Source organism: Macadamia integrifolia, unplaced genomic scaffold, assembly GCF_013358625.1.
Source record: "Macadamia integrifolia cultivar HAES 741 unplaced genomic scaffold, SCU_Mint_v3 scaffold1335, whole genome shotgun sequence".
Classification (NCBI taxonomy): domain Eukaryota; kingdom Viridiplantae; phylum Streptophyta; class Magnoliopsida; order Proteales; family Proteaceae; genus Macadamia; species Macadamia integrifolia.
Window position 1 is genome coordinate 50,749 of NW_024868164.1, and position 21,142 is coordinate 71,890.

The 21,142-nt window shown below is 38.4% G+C and overlaps 2 long non-coding RNA genes across 2 annotated transcripts in view; one reads left to right on the forward strand and one right to left on the reverse strand.

The window, feature by feature from the left end:
* Positions 1-21,142, reverse strand: part of LOC122063470 — a 60,177-nt gene that overhangs the window by 16,037 nt on the left and 22,998 nt on the right. The gene's annotated exons all lie outside the window — the stretch shown is intronic.
* LOC122063469 lies at positions 3,950-5,903 on the forward strand. The gene is made up of 3 exons (XR_006135341.1): positions 3,950-4,077; positions 4,829-4,897; positions 5,617-5,903. It is a non-coding gene; the product is annotated as an uncharacterized LOC122063469 (long non-coding RNA).

Consider the following 21,142-nt stretch of genomic DNA (forward strand, 5'->3'; position numbering starts at 1 on the left):
CCTCTACTTTACTTGTGGACAGGCAACAGTACCAGGCAGAGAAGGCCAATACTAGCTTGATTGGCAGCAATGGAATGCCAGGAAGGAAAAAATGACCCTACATGCACCTATACATCCTGCCAATAGTGTTGGAGGAATCAACAAGAAACATGGGCCAACAGGTAAATTATAACTATAACAGGGCTTCGGAATGATAGAGGCTAGAATAGACTGTAAAAGGATTGGTTTTAACCCAATAGGTGGGAGGCCCTGGAGTTAACAGGCCAACCGGTTGGCTTTGCAGCATTGGTATTTTGGCTTCTTTGGGTCCCCCACACACCACTTAGAATGCAAACCCCTTCTTCCCTTATTCTTCTAATAATGTTATAAAAAGGGAAAAAACTTTAGTATAATTGCTATACAGATATTAGTGTATTATATAATCAAATATATATATGAACATAATACCTGTTAAAATCCCAGAAACCTATAATCAAAATAGAGAAAGAGAGGAAAGAAGAGAAGAAGAAAAGAGGAGAGAAGAGAGAGAGGTGCAATTAAAAGAGACTCCCAAAAGAGAGGAGTGACCTACGAGCAGAACAGAATAGTATGATCGCAAGTTATGCCTCAAAACTTATATTAAATGGTGCTGAAGAAAAGTACAAAAATATCCCCATAAAGAAGAAAAACCTAATCACAAAGATATAAGGCCGATAAGACATAAATGCCTCTATCGGCCCTGTCGTTGTTTAAGATTAGCGCCTAGCGCTAAACTCAACACTCCCCCTCAAGCTAGAGCATACACATCACCCATGCTCAACTTGGTACAACTATTACGAAAACTAGGAGCAAACAGACTTAGTGATCATGTCAGCCAACTGATCTGATGAAGGAACAAACAGAAAAATGAAACCTATCTAAGAGAACTGAAGAAGGCATGCGATTAATCAAGTGACATGCAGTTAAAACCCCATCACACAAAAAATGTTTAGGAACATGCATATGTATCATAATAGGTCGAGCTACTTTGAGGAGATGCCGGTTCTTACGCTCTGCTACCCCATTTTGCTGTGGGGTATAGGCACAACTAGTTTGGTGTATCATTCCACAGTTGGCACAAAAATTAGAAATATTATTTTGGGCATATTCTAAAGCATTATCAGATCGAAAAATCTTAATTAAAATGCCAAACTGAGTTTTTATTTCATTATAAAATTTCTAGAACACAGATAAAATTTAGATATGTTCTTTAACATGTACAACCATGTAAGACAAGAATGATCATCCACAAAGGTCACAAAATAGTGAAAAACAAATCTATAATAGTGAAAACGAAATTTATTACTAACTCTGCAAGGACCCCATACATCAGAATGGACTAAAGAAAATAAAGGACTACGAGACATAGAGCAAGATGGGAAGGACACACGGTGATGTTTTCCCAACTCATAGGCCTCACATTCTAACCTAAGCACAGACTTAAAACTAGGAAATAAAAGTTTCAAACTAGACAAAGACAAATGTCCTAAACGACAGTGCCATTGGAAAGGAGTCACATCCCCAACAACAGTAGCAGCAATAGAAGAAGCAGGAAAGCCACAGTTGAGATAATATAAACCATCTTTTTCATGCCCTCCACCAATCGTCTTCCTCGTGTGAAGATCCTAAAAATAGAGTAAGAGGGATAGAAGGTTACTGAGCAATTTTAATGAACTAGTTAACTGGCTCACAAAGAGAAGACTTAATGGAAATTGTGGTACATGTAACATAGAAGATAGATTCAATGAGGATGTAAATGAGATAGTACCATGGCCTAGAACTGGTGTGGAAGCACCGTTGGCAAGAATAACATATGTAGAATTGGCACTAGAAGAAAATGTTTTAAAAAGTGATGACTTACCAATCATATGGGCAGAATCACCCGAATCAATGATCCAGGGGGTAGAAGTAGTGGTAAGAAGGGCTGATGTCCCTGCACGAGCTAGGGTGGCAGTGGATATAGACCCACCATTGGATGTATAAGAGGATGCCTTGAGAGTGTGCAAACGCCGAAGCAACTGATTGATGTCATCACGCAGACTGGTAGACGAATCTCCTGAGGAAGTTATCAGCTTAGTATCAGTGAAAGACACTGTGTCAATACCATCTTCTGACACTGCATGATTGGCTAACTAGGTGGCCCACTCTAACTTGCCATGCTTTTCCCAGTAAGTCTCGACAATATGGTTGGACTTCTCACAGTAAGTGCACTGGCAAGATGCACAATCAGATGGCTGTCAACTAGAACCTCGACTAGCCGACCCACGACCTCGACCAAGTCCATGGTTGGCAAGGAAGGCAGAATTGTCTTTGGAAGACTGATCAAGTTTAGTGGATAAAGTACGCTGCAGTAGCGAATAAGTATAATTCAAAGTAGGAACAATATCGCCTGCAAGTAGATGGCCCTTCATTGCCTTCAAATCATTATTTAACCCAGCCAAAAATTTGGAAACAAAAAACTCATTGCGTTGAGCCTTCAATTTGTCAATGTCTATGGTTAAGGGCTGAAAAACATTGAGTTCTTCAACCATGCCCCTGAAAGCACTATAGTACTCTGAAAGAGATCTGTCAGACTGGCGAAACTGGACTAGCTTCTCATAAATATCATAAATATGGGTCATGTTCTTTTCTTGAGAGTATGTTTCCATTAAGTCATTCCATACTCCCTTTATAGTAGTGTGGAACATGACACTGGCAGCGACATCTGGTTCCATACTATTCCACAACCAGATCAAGATTAATGCATTGTCTTTCATCCAGTTATTTTATCCCTTATCAGACGACTGAGGATAATCAGAGGTAATATATTAAAGTTTATCCTTGGCGATAAGATAAACCTTCACAGATTGAGCACAAAGTAGGTAGTTCGAACTTCCTTTGAGCTTGATAGAGGTAATCTGGACATTCACATTGTCCGAGGAAGATGTAGCAGTGGTAGTTTTGGTCTCAGCCATGAGGAACAAAAAAAAAAATAAAAGAGAAAGGATTACTGATGTAGAAGCAAACAAACAATCACCTGTATGCAGATCTATATAGTACCATAGAATGGGGGATTCTATTATAGAGCCATATTATCAAGACCTGATCTCTCCATAGTCATCACCAAACAAATAATCACCTGTAGGGTTTAGGGTTTAGGGTTACGTACCATGGGGCAAAAATCGATGAGGTATAAAACACCTATCAAAAATCAGTATTCGATTGTCAATTAATAAAATGAGCAAAGAGACATTATCTAACACCCATGTGATTTAAGCCATAGTAAACGCAGCAATAGGCTGCACACCAGAGAGGTTAACGGAAGAATGAAGTCAACAGAGAGGAATGTATAAACCCTAAGCTTGATCACAGAGGCTCTGATACCATGTTACAATCCCAGAAACCTGTAATCAAAATAAAAAAAAGGGAGAAAAGAAGAGAAGAAAAGAGGAGAGAAAGAGAGAGAGGTGCGATCGAAAGAGACTCGTAAAAGAGAGGAGTGACCTGCAATCAGACAAGAATAGTAAGATCGCAAGTTATGCCTCAAAACTTATATTAAATGGTATAGAAGAAAAGTACAAAAATACTCCCATAAGAAGAAACACCTAATCACACAGATATAAGGTCGATAGGACATAAATGCCCTTATAGGCCCTGTCGCTGTTTAGGATTAGCGCCTAGCGCTAAACTCAACAATACCCATATATGTAAGTCATCCTTCACCAAAGAGGCCTTACGCCATGTCAGTGGAGGAGTGTTACAATTTAAGGAGGGGAAGAACTTAATATAATGATATATACATATATATATAAATATAATAGATATTATTGTATATCTAATTTATATATATAATTTATTTACACCACTTAAGCCATAGTCTTAAGTCGGTTGAGAGAAGAAATAAAAAAGGGCTAGGGTATTCGGTCAAGCCCATTTAACCCTCTTATGTCCTGTAAGCAGCAAGAAGAAGAAAGGAGAACGAAGAAGGAGAAGAAAGAAAGAGAAGGAAGAAAGAGAAAAGAGGGAGATTAAGGAAGAATTCCTTCATCTAAAGCAAACTCTGGATCAATTGAGTTCCAAGTAAGTATTGTTTTTCATTGATTAAAGGATATGATAAAGCTGACATAGGGATTTGAATTATTTTCTTAAGAAGCTATGATTTTATAAATTCTGCATGAGAAATTGAAATCTTAGATGGAAAATTTCAAAATAAGCTTGGAAGTGTGATAAATCAGAGAATTAAAATGGGTACAAGTGATGGCCGCTGGAAATTTAGGCTGGAATGAGATGGATCTAATGGAAATTTTGTGGATTTCTGATTTTCTACCCTGACCAGAACTGATGTAAATTAATTTGGGCTGAAATAATACTCACAAAGTTTCCTACAAGTGAGTTACACCTAAAATTTAGATTAGCTTAAGGTACTTGCCCTGATATCCACGTATAATAATAGTCTGAGGAGTCAGAGGTAAAGAACAGGACCGAAATTCTGCAAAATAGAAGCAACCAGTGGGAGACCACAGGCCGGCCAGTCGGCTCCTGTGTCTCGAGCCGGTTGAGTTTTCAGAAGCCAAAAAGGCTGCTGTATGGGCATACAACCTTTCCAGCCTACTCCGGACCCTAAATACATGAGATACAAGGCCATATGGCCTATACATGGCAGTATTCATACATGTAAAACTCAATTCTAAAAGGTTACAAGTGGGAACAAAATTGTTACTTAAGCTAAGACCTATTAAGAAAGGGGAAAGAAAATAACTCTATGCAATCTGAACTAATAATAATAATATTTTAAATATAGTAGTGATGATTTAAACATCTTATGACATAGGAAGTAAGAGTTGCAGTGAGGAAACCTACTCAATTCACAAAGGAGAAATTGCTAACCTTGGACATCTAGGTGAGTGGGTGCCTCGATCTTTTATGGAGTGTTTTCTTTATTTTTCCTTTTATGCAGGCATTCAATGTTCATGCATTTTGTGTGTATGTGCATTATATCTTTTATTCTGGAAATCCCTATTCTGGTGGTCATGAAATTGAGAAAGGTAAGTCAGGTAAGTTAGGACACTAGTAGGTGCCCAAGATGTGTGTGTGTGTATGTATGTTATGAATGGATGTGCATCATGTAGTATGTTAGGTTAGGTATTGCCACCCTAAGTGCTACAACCCCTTGCCCATAGGGGGATAGGTACGGACTAATCCTGACATATGTGGCTACCTGATCAGCAATGCCCTTTCCCTAATACGACGTATTGTACCAGGGACGGATGTGGACAGGATATGATGTACTGTATGCCTGATATTTTTACGGGGTTACTAATTAGGGGTTATCCGGGGCACCGAGATTCTTATCGGGACTGGCTGGCTCCTGCCTGCAATGAGCTTGTATTCCTGAGGCCCAACTACAGGGCAGGGAATGCCACCTACGTTGCGTAACACTATACCCATTATGATCAAACTTAATAATGGACTAGGGAGTAGTGTAATTTAATAAATGGATTCATGAGCATCACTTACCTATATGGAGCATGCATTGCATCACATGTATTGCGTATGCTTGCTTGCCCCACCCCCTCACTGAGCATGATGTGCTCACCCCCCTTTATTTTGATCCTCTAGATGACGAAGGTGGTATTTTGCCGACGCCCGGCACTGCTCATGAGGCAATGCCCATGGATCACATGGCCTATATTCAAAAAGATGAACACGACCATGGACCCGTCTGTGACTGTGACGACTGCGCCTACGGAGGCCAGTATTTCTAAGGAGTAGACTTACCATGGACTATTCTTTTTGTGTAAATATATATTTCCGCGAAGATCACACTTTTTGGTGATCCGAGCCTTTATGGGAGATGTCATATTTTGTGTAAATATTCCTTTGATATTTTGGATAACTATAATATATGTGGATAACTGTAATATATGGATGATTGTATTATGTCCATAAATGTAATTATGGTATCACGTAGAGACACTGGATGGCTATGGATTTTATTACTGTACATATGATATATGCAATATCTCTGATCTCTAGTTGGGTATTGCGGTGTTGTGAACTACCCAGAGTCTGGATCCTAGGGAAAACAGGCTGACTGAATACGATAAGGTGTCCAGTGCCGGCATACCTGTACCATATTGAGGGCAGGGTGTGACAGCTTCCTTGACTTAAAGGTATAAAACCATTTACAACTAATTGAACAGCACTTTTTGAAACAACTTTTTCATCTTAATAGCCATACCAACTCCACATATCTTTCACATACACCAAACTATTCTCCTAAAAAGAATCCAAGTATTTGTCTCATTTTTCTAGACTATTTGACCAGCCGTCAACTACCGACCACCCTTTTTTTAAGTAATATTTCCCATCAAGCTTTTCCTCAAAATATCTACACCACTAGGACCTCCTAGATCATATTCTTCTAGAAACTAACAGTACAAATTTGAAACAGTAATTCTGTTAAATAAGGGATGTAATAATTAGAAGCTGGTCTGAAATTAAAATTTAATGAAGCAACAAAAAAATGTGGATTTTAACAAGCACTGGGTTTGGTTTGAAAGGGGAAAAAATGCAAGTATGAAACCAGTAAGTACCAAAGATTTGTAAGGTGAAAATTTTGGTTTCTATCGACAGGTCGAGAAATCAGCAAGTATCTAAGATTTGTAAGGTGAAAGATTTAGGGTGTTCAGTCTTGATGAGGTTTCTCTAAGGCAGTGAAAGAAGCTTAGATCCCTAAAATGGTTGCCAGAGATCCTCTAGAACAAATTTCTGCTACCATGTGTAGGAAAACCATGTCCTGAAATAAGTGATAATTGGGTTGTATTTGGTTAGTTGTAGGTTTTTAGGACCACCTGATCCCAGTTAGATCAGACGGAAACAAATCAAGTGCAACTGACATTGGCTTACTGGAACTGCCGAGCCACTAGCAACATTGGTTTTCTCACTCTAGATCAGCTGATCTGTCTGGATTTGTCTATCCAAACCGATCTGGATTTTTATGCTTCAGAAACAATTTAGGGTCCAATACCAGTCCTTGTATCCTGTGTAGATTAAATTAAAGGGCTTGAGACAAGGCAAGACAATGATATAAAGTAAAATCATAAAAAAAGGGCGTACCTAATGCACGAGGCTCCCGCCACTGCGGGTTTTGGGGAGGGTCATAATGTATCCGGCCTTACCCCACTTCGCAGAGAGGTTATTTCCTGACTCAAACCCACAACCACTAGGTCACAATGCAGCAACCTTATCGTTATGCTGAGGCCCACCCTCTATATAAAGATATCTTGTGATCCTATTTTCAATAGCAACATCTTCTCTCCAAATTCCTTGCTGTTTCAAGGTGTAGAAACTGAAAACAGGATCTCCTGATCTCTTATCATAATAAATGTCGAAGTTTCCAGCCATAGTTCTAAAACCAGACCAAACCGACAGTCAAACCGGAGAAAACGAGAACCAGCCTCTTTTTTTGGTTTTGGTTTTGGTTGTAAAGCCCATGACTGTAAGGTTGGTTGCTCCATAGCGGGTCACAGGTTCGAGGTTGGAAACAGCCTCCATGAAGCAGGGGGAAGGCTGTGTACATTATGACCCTACCCAGACCCTACAGTGGCAGGAGCCTCATGCACTGGGCTATGGCAGTATGCCATTTTTCTTCTGTAAAGCCCATAACTGGAACTGGGTCCTTTTTCAGTTTGGTGAGTGGTCTTGGTCTAAGAACTATCATACCCAGTCTGTTCTACCAAAACTATGCGTACAGCACTAGCCCCACCCTGGTTTGGACTTCTAACCTAACCAGGATATAACAAATCAATGAAGTGACAGCTAACAATACAACATCCTTAATCTATCAATAGAGATAAATAAATAAATAAAAATAAAAAATACAACATCCTTAGGCAACTAAAATAATAAATCAAAAAACAAAAAAAAAAACTAAGCTAAATAATAAAATAAAAAACTAGGTCTTGACTCGAAGCCAAAAGCTAAATACCCTCACTACCTGATATTGAAGACAAATAAAATAATGACCAAAACAGAAACCATAAATCTATTCTAATCCAGATGACCTCTTTAATTTAATATGTCCTTCACCTTGATCTCATTAGTTGGCTGAAAGATAGGCCCAAGTGGACTGAATGATTTGTCACATAGTATTAAATGGTTTGTTAAGACATGCACAATATCATCCATAATCTTTCAGTTTCTTCTCTGTATTGCCATATGTTCTCATCATAAACAATAAGAGAAATGAAGATGATGATGACAACCACAGCGATTATAATAATAATTGCCAATATTGTAATCATGTAAATAGCAGGCTATTAAGTAAAGTTTTAAAACAACAACAACAAAGCCTTTTCCCAACTAAATGGGGTTGGCTACATGTATCCGTGATAGTGCAAGATAAAAAACAAAGGAAAGAAAGAGGAAAAGAAAAAGAAACAAACATAGCAAAGCAACACCTCTAGAATATCCCACCTAAATGCGATCGGCAACATGGATCTTTGCCCTCCAAACAGCACTGGTTGATGTCATACTAGGATCTAAACCGAGTTTTTGCATGTCTTTCTTTACCAACTCTTCAATGGTCAATTTAGGCCTGCCCTAGCTCTATTAGCTCCTTCCATCTGAATCTAATCACTCCTCCTTACGGGAGCGCTCAAAGGTCTACGTTGAACATGTCCAAACCACCTTAAGCGACATTCTCTGAGCTTGTCCTGAATCAAAGCAACCCTCGAATCAGCTCTAACCCATTCATTCCTCACCCTATCCCTCCTAGTTTTTTCGCACATCCATCTATGCTACACTCAACTTATCAACATTACACTTTTTGACTACCCAACATTCCGCCCCATACATCATAGTTGATCGTATGATTGTCCTTTAGAATTTTCCTTTAAGTTTTAAGGGTATACGTCGATCACATCACACAACACTCCAGATACACCTCTCCACTTCATCCATCCTACTTTAATTCTGTGGGACACATCATCGTCTATCTCACATTCTTTGTTCATGATTGACACCAAATATTTAAAATGATCGCTTTGTGAGATCTCTCTCTCCTCAAGTTTCACCACACCGTTATCCGTCTTTGAGTGGCTAAAGTTACACTATATACTCTGTCTTTGTTCTACTTCTCTTAAGACCCCTAGATTCCAGGGTATATCTCCATAACTCTAATCTTCGTTGGTATTTGCCACTCTCAACCGCAAGCACAATATCATTGGTGAAGAGCATACACCACAGAACCTCCCCTCGAATATTCTTGGTTAAATCATCCATGATAAGCGTAAATAGACAAGGACTTAAAGCAGATCCATGATGTAACCCAATAGTGATTGGGAACTCATGGCCTTGACCTCCCACGGTTCTCACACTTGTCACCACGCCCTCATACACGTCTTTGATAATATCTACATATTAACTTGTTTACTTGACACCCCTTTCTTCTCCAAAACATGCCAAATGAGCTCTCTAAACACTCTGTCGTAGGCCTTTTCTATGTCAAAAAAGACCATATGGAGATCTTTCGTGTACTCAACCTTTCCATAAGCTCCTAAGAGGGTATATTGCTTCCGTCGTGGATCTCCCAGGCATAAAACCAAATTGATACTTAAAAGAACCTACTCTAACATTGCCACAAAGTGTAACGTAGGAAAACCTATTCCAATTAGGTAAGGTCTTTAAGTGACTTTTTTTCCAAAAGGTGGAGGCGGTGTTGGGAAAAGCATAGGAAACAGAGACAATGCTAGCCAACCATGTGACACAAATAGGATTTAGACAGCTTATGCTGCCAAAAACAAGGGCGTACACCGTGCACGAGATTCCCACCACTGCAAGGTCTAGGTAGGGTCATAATTTACGCAGCCTTACCCAAGGATTAAAGTATCGGTTTGATAGCCGTATCTGTTGACCAAAATTAAGATACATATTGGAGGGTATCGTACTGTATCGAAAATACGCTAAAGAGACAGACAAATGCATAGGAAACACTTTTTTTATACCCTTTCGCATAATGAAACAGTTAAAAAAATCTATATGTAACATGAATTATGCATAAGCACTAAAATGGAGAGTATTGCACTGAGAATCCAAGGTTTGTAGTTGTTTATGGGTGTAAATTAGTTGTTCCCAACCTTGATTTCCACTGTAGTTAAAGAGAAAAATGGTTGGCAGCAACTTTGAAACAAAAAACGCCTCTCAAAAAATCATGTTTTGCTGAGAAATGACCCATCTTGGCCATTATGATCATAGCGCAGCGTATCGTACCATGTCGATACATACCGATAAGTACCGATGCATACCAAAACGTATATTTCACCTCGATTTTTTTTTCATAGAGTATCGGTACGTATCGGTATATACTAGTGAGTATCAGTATGTATCGTACAATACATATCGATACTAAATGATTTTAAAACTTCAATGTATCATATTGGTAACGGCCGATACTGATACGTATCGGCCGATATGGTACTACACATACCGATACTTTAAACCATGGCCTTACCCCTACAAGCCTAATTCTGGAAAATGGTTCCATGCATTAAAAAAAAGAAAAAAAAAGATTCAAAATGCAATAACATATTTCTGAGGCAATAAGCGTACTATACATGCACCAAGTAAACAAAGAGAAGGAATGAGTTGAGAACCAGAAGTTTGAGAATGATTTGACTTGTCAATAACGAGTCAATAATGATAGAGGTCTTTCTTATTTATAAGAAGATTACAATAAACCAAATAAGGAAAGTAAGGTAATGCTGACTAAGCGTCCCTATCTACAAGACTTACTATGGTAAATAGAACTTAACCAAAGTAAATTAAAAAACCAACTACGGTCATCTCATTAATCCCCCTCAAGTAGGTGCAAATATATCATACATGAATTCGAGGGCGACTCGAAAATTTCTTCATTTGTTTTTGTTTTTGTTTTTGTTTTCTTATATGTATGTAGTAATGACATTTAGAGGTAACTCTAATAATATGGATTTTGAATTTTAACTGGGATATACCTTTAGATTGCCACCAGTAGAAGTACTTGAGATTTATGAAAATGGTTGAATATTTGGTTTGAGATTTGAATTGACAAAGTTTGTTATTAATGTTTTTGTTAGTATTTGTCGATCGTTTAATCAGCACCCGTGAGGCCTATACCCTCACCTGACATCTAGGTCTAGGTCGTGACAGTGGGGGTGGGGGTGGGGGTGGGGGTGGGTAAGCTTAATGCATATTTTCAAGCACTGAGGTAGACACATTTATTAGTAGTGCTTGAAAATAGTAGTTATTTGTAGACCATCGTGGCTTAACAAAACCATTAAAAGAAACTTTCAATGCTTCAGGGTTCATTCACAATCCCACCCCAGGCCTCCAATTTTTTCAGGATCCCAAGTTCAACAGTACTCTTTTACTCGAACACACATACACAAGCCCACCCACAGAAAGCATATATGTGTGTGTGTGTGTGCGTATGTGTGTGTGTGAGTGACAGAGAGAGAGAGGCCCCAGAACTATTCCACTAAAATTAAGGAACAAAAACAGAAACAGCTAAGAAAATAATCCTAAAAGAAAAATAAGATATAAGCTGGGACTTTGCTCTGGGGAACATTGGGCTGGTGTATTGGTGGTACTATTGTAAGAGGGGGAATGGATGTCTAAACCTCACGTGATGTCCTTTTCTACCCACAACAAGGTTCAAAGTTTGGTTTCAAGCCAGATCAAAATATTTAGATTTTTGTCGAAAAGCTGGCCAAAACCTGGTAAGTTTTGCTTGTAGGTTTTGAGGACGAATGGCCAAATTAGGTCCCAAACTCTGACAAGCCTTATTTTAGACTCTCTAAATGAAATAGAGCCCTTAGGTTGTAAAAAAACCCCCCAAAATAGTAGTTTGGCTTCGAACCCTATGTTGAAAGTGTTACGTTGTACATTGACGTATACTTTACTATAACCAATTCCACAAAAAAATTAGTACTAGAACACATACTTCCATATAATTCAACTAAAACATGCAATAGGAATGAATAAACATAAACTGAAAACAATTTCATAATTATCAAATGTTATACGTGGTTCATTACAAATTTTCTAAAGAATGAAGAATACAAGTAATGTAAGATTGGATCACAAGTGATCATAATCCCAGGCAGGATCTGAAATTCTGGCTAAATAGAGAAGATGCCCTCCAATAGGTTTAGTTCTAGCTCTCAAACACTCTCTCACAACAAACAAATAAAAGGAAAAATAATAAAAGAAAGAGAATTCAATGGAGGGTTGAGAAAGGGGAAGAAGAACTAGTGAATGGGCATCTCACCCTTAGGTTTAGGTATCTCACCCAACTACATCCCACAGCACAACAGCATAAGCCATCTTTTTTTTTCCATTAATATATTTGTGTCCAATGTTGTAGCCCCTTACAAACTTATACAGAAGACTCAAAACTGACTCAAACACTAAAAAGAAAAGGCCAAACCCAATCTTTAACTAATTGGGAAACCTAAACTGACTAAAAAACTGAAATAACAAAGGAAATAGACTCAAAACAGGACTCTAACTAAACTAATGAATTAAATCCCATTTTACTACTTTCTACCCATATTTTAGGCCCATTAAAGTGACCCATTACAAAGAAAACCCATGGGATCAAAGGTTCAACACATACATAACCCAACCCAAGGTTATTTGTAATAAAATAAGCCTATTAATTGACTTATCTACTTCAATTCACCCTTTTAGAAAAAATTCATCCTCAAATTTTGTAGAGTGTGAGGGTGATTATAGCATGGGCACATCCCTTTTCAAGCCGTAGAAAAATTCAGGTAGCTCTTTGATAATAAGGATGTAGTCTAGAATGTGAGGAGTTCGATCTTCAAGATACTTTAATGTTCGCTTGGCTGTCCATAATCACCATAGTTGTTGTAGCACTAATCTCCTTGGGTTCGATCTCTTCGTCCACCATTTTGACCATGTCGCTTTCGATTTCATCCACATGAATACCACTAATAGGAACATCAATGACCAGCTCTTTCTCAATAATAGCAATCTTGTGATATGTGGGTGACTTTTAAAAATCTTGTGGAGGAAGTACATTCTTCGTTCATACTTTGATAGGTACATATCTGTCAGCTCATACTCCATCTCGTCCAAATTTTAGGCTCACGACCTTGAGCTTGAAGTTGTCTTTCATGGATTCTCCATTGTATTCGAACACAATCACTCATCTGGGAACAAACGTATTGAAGTCATTGTGCCTCTATCAGGTTGTAGGAATCAAAGTAGACATACAATTCTTTTACCCATTCAAGGAAGATGTATGAAGAAAGTCTCACGAAATTCACGTGGCTCCATCTTTTGTCTGGCTAGGCTCTGATATGAAATAATGTAAGATTGGATCACAATTGATCCTAATCCCAAGCAGATGCTGAAATTCTGGCTGACTAGAGAAGATGTCCTCCAAACACTCTCACAAGTTGTAACAAACAAATAAAAAGAAAAAAAAAAAAGAGAATTCGATGGAGGGTTGAGAAGGGGGAATAAGAACTAATAAATGGGCATCTCACCCTCAGGTTTAGGCATCCCACAGCACAACAGCATAAGCCATCTTTTTTTTTTTTCCATTAATAAATTTATGTCCAATATTGTAGCCCCTTACAAACTTATATAGAAGACTCAAAACTGACTCAAGCTCTAAAAAGGAAAGGCCAAACTCAATCCTTAACTAATTGGGAAACCTAAACTAACTAAAAAACTGAAATAACAAAGGAAATAGACTCAAAACAGGACTCTAACTAAACTAATGAATTAAATCCCGTTTTACTTCTCTCTACCCATATTTTAGGCCCATTAAAATGGCTAATTACAAAGAAAACTCATGGGATCAAAGGCCCAACACATACATAACCCAACCCAAAGCTTATTTGCAATAAAATAAGCCCATTAAATAACTTATCTGCATCAACAAGCAAGTTACACCGAACCCTATGGCTAAACATAACTCAATAAAATTTCTTTTATCTGTAGTTGCAAATAGAGATTGTCCCGTATATCAGTTGGATGTGAAGAATACCTTCCTCCATGGTGACTTAGAGGAAGTGTTTATGTAGCCTCTCCTGGCTGTAAGTTTTTAACAGCTGAAGGAAAGGTGTGTCCTCAAGAAGGCATCATATGTCTCAAACAGACACCAAAGGCCTGGTTTGAGAGGTTCAACCAGGCCATTTTGAAGAATAGGTATTCCCAAATTCAAGCAAATCACACATTATTTACCCAATGGCAAGGTTCGAAAACTCGTCGAAATCTCGAATATTTTGGTATATTTTTTTTTTACTGAGACAAAATGGCACATAAAATATAGAATTAAATAATTTCGTCATATTTCGGTCATCTCGGTCACATTTCATCCATTTTAGTCATTCCGTTTCAAAATTTCGCTCATTTTGACCCAAAAAATGCATTATTTCATCGAAATTTCGACCATTTCGGTCATTTCGTTTTGCTTATTTCAGCCACTTTAGCCATTAGCCCCCCTAAATGGTAAGCGAAACACATGAGAAAAAATACACCATTATGGAAAATTTTGCCGAAATTTTGGTATTTTGGTGGTTTTGATACCACCAAAACACCGAAACGAGTTCTTAAACCTTGCCCGACGGGGTAATGTCACCATCACACTATTGATTGTCTATTTTGATGAGGCAATTGTTTTTCTATAACACTAAAAGAGGGATGGCTTAAGCATTGATGCCAAAGCATTACAAAGTCAACAGTGGTGTGATCACTATACACACATATAAGATTGCGCAAAAGTCAAAAAAGAGGTGCGAGGTTCAAGAAGGTAAAGCCCTTTCTTCTCACACCCACTGCTAATAATCCTCTTTGTCACCAAATCTTGAAAAAGACAATGAGATGTAAAAAAAGGTAACAAAAATTCAAGGATTTGGTTAAGTGACTGACAAATAACAAGTTAGTGGAAAAATTAGGAAGATAAAGAATAGAATCAAGAGACATAGAAGAGGCAACTGGAACACTACCCTCACCAGAAATGGAGGTAAGGGAACCATTGGCAACTCAAACCTTATCCCTACTAGAGCAAATGCAATGTGAATTATAACACTAAGACATACGAGTCATGTGATCAACGGCTTCAGAGTCAATGACCTAAGAGGGAGTAGTAGAAGGAGCTAATGTAGATGCCTAATGTGGATGCCTGCAGAGCTGAAGCAGAAAAATTTGGTACTGTGATGGATGAAGCACTACCCAACTGTGACATGACCTGGCGAAAAGCTGCAAGGTTTTCCTTGATGAGAAGACTATGGTCTATTTGCGGTCTTGAGGAAGACTCCATATGCTGAGCAACAATGATGGTGTGTGCTCTGGCTCCCCCTCATGCCACGTATGCTAGTAGGAGCAAGTCTAGGGAAACGTCCATGAAGTACCCAACAGCGCAGTCCTTGGTGTGCTCGGGTTTCCCATAAGTGGTCACATTGGAATCTATCCTTGTCATCTCTATAGTGTGGCCCTTAGCCTCTTCCACGAAAATGCCAATCTCAATGGAAGCTAGAGGAAAGTGCAGATCTTTCCAATGATGGTAGGGTATTCATGGAAACTCTTTAGGTCTCCTCACTTCATCTAAAGATGGAAGAGGTTAACGGGCCCAATATTCGTACCCAGATAGGCTCAAAATCCGAGTTCAGCCTGCCAAGGAGAATCAAAACAAGCTCATTTTCAAGATTCGTATAGACCTTTGCTTCATCCTCAGGATTGGACAACTGTAGATCCCGATAATGATCAAACTCCGCCCAGAGCCCAATAACAATGTTAAGTACTTAGAGATAGTCCTGTCTCCCTGCTTCATTGTGATAACCTTTTGAAGGAGTTGGTACCGTATACCTTAGCTGAATCCATGGTTTAAAGTATCTCCGATACCGATACGATACCCTCTGATACATATCTTAAATTTAGCTGACCAATACGATACACACCGATATAATACATGGAATTTTTTAAATCCTTTCGTATCGATATATATCCCACGATATATACTGATATGCATCAATACACCACCGATACACATCGATACAATATGATATGCACCGATACGACTATAGAAAATATAAAATCGAGGTAAAATGTACGTTTCGGTATGTATCGGTACATATCGATGAGTATGTATCTATCGATACATATCGATGAGTATCGGTACATATCGGTTAGTATCGATATATATCGATCGGTACGTATCGGTGAGTATCGGTATGTACCGATACAGTGCGCTACGGTCATATAATGGCCAAGATGGGTAATTTTTCAGAAAAAAACACGATTTTTTTAGGGGTTTTTGTTCTAAAGTTGCTACCAGCCATATTTCTCTCTAACTAAAGTGGAAATCAAGGTTGGAAACAAGGATTTCACATTTATGGGACAACTACAAACCTTGAATTCTTAGCGCAATTCCCTTAATTTAGTGTTTATGCATAATACATGTTATCAATAGCCTTTTTTTAACAAATTCTTTATGCAAAAGTGTTTAAAAAAATGTTTCCTATCCATTTATGTGTGTATCTTTAGCAAATCTTAACATATCTCCGATACAATACGATACCCTCCGATACGTTTCTTAATTTTGGCCGACCGATACGGCGACAGATACCGATACTTTAATCCGCTTGAATCACCCACTTGGTCAAAAGTCTTGGAGACACTATTAGAAATATCCTCGGCAATCTCCTTTCTCATAAAAATGCTACCAATCTCATGTTTCATATAAAAAATAACCAAGTCATAATAGTTGAGTTCTCAGTCTCCCATCTTTTATATGTGGGATAACTAACATGAGGAGCTTTGATGGTACTAGTAATGTACCCTAACTTCCCCTAACTACGCAAGGATAACTTCATTAACTGTGGTCAATCCAAGTATAATGGATATCTGAGTGTTGGGATTGTCAAATGCACCTACACTAGGGTTGGTACCACTCAAACCACCAACCGAAGCTTCCGTGGGTCCACTGACCTCCAACATGATGTATGAATACATTTAGAATGTTGATTTGATATCCAAACGAAATAGGGAGTTCACTCTGATGAAATAACGAGAGGGAGACTCTCAAACCTGCAAGAGAAGGGAAAATTCAAGAGAGAGAAGAGAGAGGGTGATTTGTGATTAGGCTAAAAAGACCCCACACCTCCTATTTATAAATAAGCATATAGAAGCCCTACTACAAGTGAAGAGACGAAAATGCCCCTAATATATGTTACAAAATATTCGGGTCAGGTTGTATCGTATTGCTACCATCACAAACCTAAAAGTTCTCCTTTAGGTCACCACCATAAATGTCAGAGCGGGCCAATCTTCGAAACAGATACGAGAATTCAAGACACATAAACAGCTAATAACACCAACACACTCTACCCAAAAAATTTCTTCTGAGTACTCGAGAAGAAATTCCAACAAGCAAGCAACCATAAGAATCTTGAAGAAAATCAACTCACATACATCCTTCATAATATAGCTTCATCCCATAGGCCATAACAACGTCCCAAATGATGTAAAACACCAACCAATAGCAACCAAACTCGCCACACAAAGCATTTAGAGAAAAAATAGGGGAAAAACATAAATCTGGCAGTACCTGGCAGCTTGGAGGAGGATGAGTTGTGCTCCACCAACTCACCGCTTTAGGAACCAAGAACTTGGAGGGTTGAAAGCCACCCCTTGGGAAACTCTAGAAAGCCCGGCCCCATTCCCAAATCCTGCTCAATGGAGGAGAGACCAGAATAGAGAAAAAGCTGGCGGTAGTGACCAAGGGGCTTCTTGCTTTTGCGAATAATCTTCACAACCTCCAAACTCCTTCCATTAGGCCTTTCAGATGATGAATGAACTTCAATAGATCTTCTAAGTGTGTTTTTTTACATCGTATAGCCTCTATTGGAACCCTGTACTTTTCTAAGGTTCCAAAGAGAGGTGTAAGAGATATTGAAGCTTGGTCAACTCCCAAACCTAGATCTAATACCAAGTTGGAGATCCAATGATAGATTCAACAGGGGAGAGGAGAAGTAAGAGGTGAGAAGAGAAGAAGAAAAGAAGAAGAACAGAAGAGAAGATGAGGGGAAAAAAGGAGAGGAGAAGAAGAGAGAAGGAGATGTGAAACTGAATGTGGGAGAGAAAAGATTCCTCCCCTGTTTGATTTACTAACATGAAGCAAGAATTACATACGCCGTCCTAGGGAGGTAAAAGGTGAAAAAGTAAAATTACAGCATATGACAAGAAGGTACTAAACTAGCGCTCAAACTACCCTTATTACATAAACTCTAACAACAATGACATGGCCATCTTTTGTGATCGAGTCGGAGGAACTGTTTTGTCGGTGGCAACAATTTTCCTCATCTTTCGAGCCCCCCTAGAACTCTATGTGGTATTGACATAGAGTAGGAGTCTTGGAGGAAGGGCAGGAAACTTTTACTTATTTGCACCTTTGATGTGAACTTGTGAAGTCAGTGATTGTACAACAACAACAACAACAAAGCTTAGCCTTATCCCAACTAAATGGGGTCGGCTACATGGATCCACAAGAATTTGAAATAAATAAATAAATAAATAAATACTCCATTTGTTACTTTCAAGTCAGAGACTGTACACTTGATGTAATATTATGAAATTTAATAATATTAAATGATTTTTCTCCATTTGTTACTTGCAATTGCATATTTTAATAGGTTTTTTATATTTTGCATATTATAGTACTAAATCATATGTAACATAGGGTATCACTGAGAAATATACAGGCAAGGTACGGCGTACACTGCCAACCTAGGGTAGGATACCAAACTAACAATATAAGTGTAATTTTCAACCATCTAGGGGACACTTAACTAGGGTCTCTACCAAGTTTCAGCCCAAAATATGGTTGTTTGACCGCTAAAATGGTCAAATGCAACCAAACACTGACCACTGCAGAATTTTGACTAGATTTCAATCGAAACTGCCTTCTTGAACCTTAGGCAAGATTACTTCCACCAAATCTACACATATATCTCATAAGGAGGGTAAGATTAGCAAAATTTCTATTGGAGGAGTCAGCAAAATGGAGTTTCAAGGGGCCAAGTCTCCCTTCGTCTTTAGTTTTTCATGTTTATGTAACATTCCTGTTAGAATGTGGCTTTGTATCTATTTACATTTCAATCTTGATCAAATCTTGTCTCACTTTTTTTTTTTTTTTTTTTTTTTGGGGGGGGGGTGGGGGGGCGGGGGCGGGGGAGGAGAGGGAGTAGGGTGAGGGTAGGGATATGAGATAAAAGCTTTCTTCCAGAATTTGTTTGATTTTTCAGCAGAAGATTAATTCATAAGAAACTGTATAGGAAATGAAAATTACAGTTGACTAGTTGATTTTGAAGACAGCTTATCATAAAAAAAAAAAAAAAAAAATGGGCTTACCTAGTGCACAAGGCTCCTGCCACTGCAGGGTCTGGGGAGGGTCATAATGTAAGCAGCCTTACCCCACTTCACAGAGAGGCTGTTTCCCGACTTGAACCCGTGACCACTTATCATTCCTTGAAAAACTGATTACATGTGAAATTACGATAAAAGAGGCTTCTCATGAAAACAATGGTCCCCTTTTCCTCCCAGCCACTGGGCAGGGTGGCCACAGTGGCTGGGTGAGACAGCTATACATGGGAACTATCAGACAAAGTGCTTCAGTAAAGAAGGCACATGCTTTTTCGAGCTAGTAAACCATTTGCAAGATAAAAGGCTTCTCGTGAAAAACACAGTTGTTGGCTATTAAGCATAAATGCTGGTCTAATATATGATCAACTTGGCATGTCCAGATAGCACCTGGGATAACTGGAAGAAGCATCCAGCCACTGGAAATGTGGCTACTGTGATTGCCATCACACAATTAAACATGGGAAATCTTTAACAAAGTATTCCAGTCAAGAATACATGCATGGAAACCATTGCCAATAAACTGCAAACATATTATACACATTGAAGTTCTTAGAATTAATTTCAAGTTTTAGATGTCGATTCAACACTACAAATAATCTTTCTCCAATGGAAATATCTAAACTGATCAGTAAGCAAGTATACAGAAATGCATGGCATTTGTAACTGGAAAAAAAGAATTAGCTACTTAATGGACCAGAAATCTATTTAAAACCAGTAACATGAAATTTAGGTATAATAAGGAATCTCGAAGATAAACTCATTAATGTCGCAAGTAGAAAAGGCTTTGACAGTGAGACTAGTACGTAGGAAAACCAACACCATACAACGAGAGTTATTCTACGCAAAAAATAAAAATAAAATACAACAAGAGTTCTCTAAGAGGTTCATATTACCAAGAATCTGACATATAAATCTCGTCATATTCAATCATATTCTTGTCCATATTTGAACTTCCCATTAGACTTGGCCGTCTGAGAGAGAGAGAGAGAGAGAGATCTTATACCCACTTTCTTAATTCTTACTACCAAAAGATAATAAGGACTCCAAGCAGCTCCATGATTTGATGCCTTCATCAACAGAACAACACCAGGTAATTGATCGAACTCATACCATATGACAATATAGATTGCCAACTTCCATGTTGAAAAGAGAAAGAATCGCCAATGAGAATCAGAATAAGAAGTATCACCACCATTATACCTTCTCAGGTATAAGTGTAGAAATATAGAAACCATTGTTGAGGCTTTGAGTGGAAAGAATTCAGTAGCAAACAAAGGCATGGGATTAGCTAAAACTGTCAAAGCATAGGACTTTTCTAGGAATACTCTAATATTGTTGAACAAGTTCTATACAAAAAGAATATTGGTTCGTGTAATATTTAATGTGTAAGGCCCAATTGAAATCAAATTACAGAGATGACAACAACAACAACCACAAAGCCTATTCCCAACTTAATGGGGTTGGCTTCAGGGATCCGCGACTGGGCAATCAAATTACACAGAATACAGAAGATTACAAGAAACGCAATATTGGAAGATGTTGATTCAACAGAAAAAGCAGGAGCAAAAGAATGCAGTATCTGAGACATGCGTTGATGAAAAGGGGGAAAAACAAAATAGAGCAATAACAAAGCCAGTTAAATAATGAGTATCTCATTTGGAAATCCGAAGGCAAAGTACCGTTAATTTCCTGATGAGGCACAGAGGAT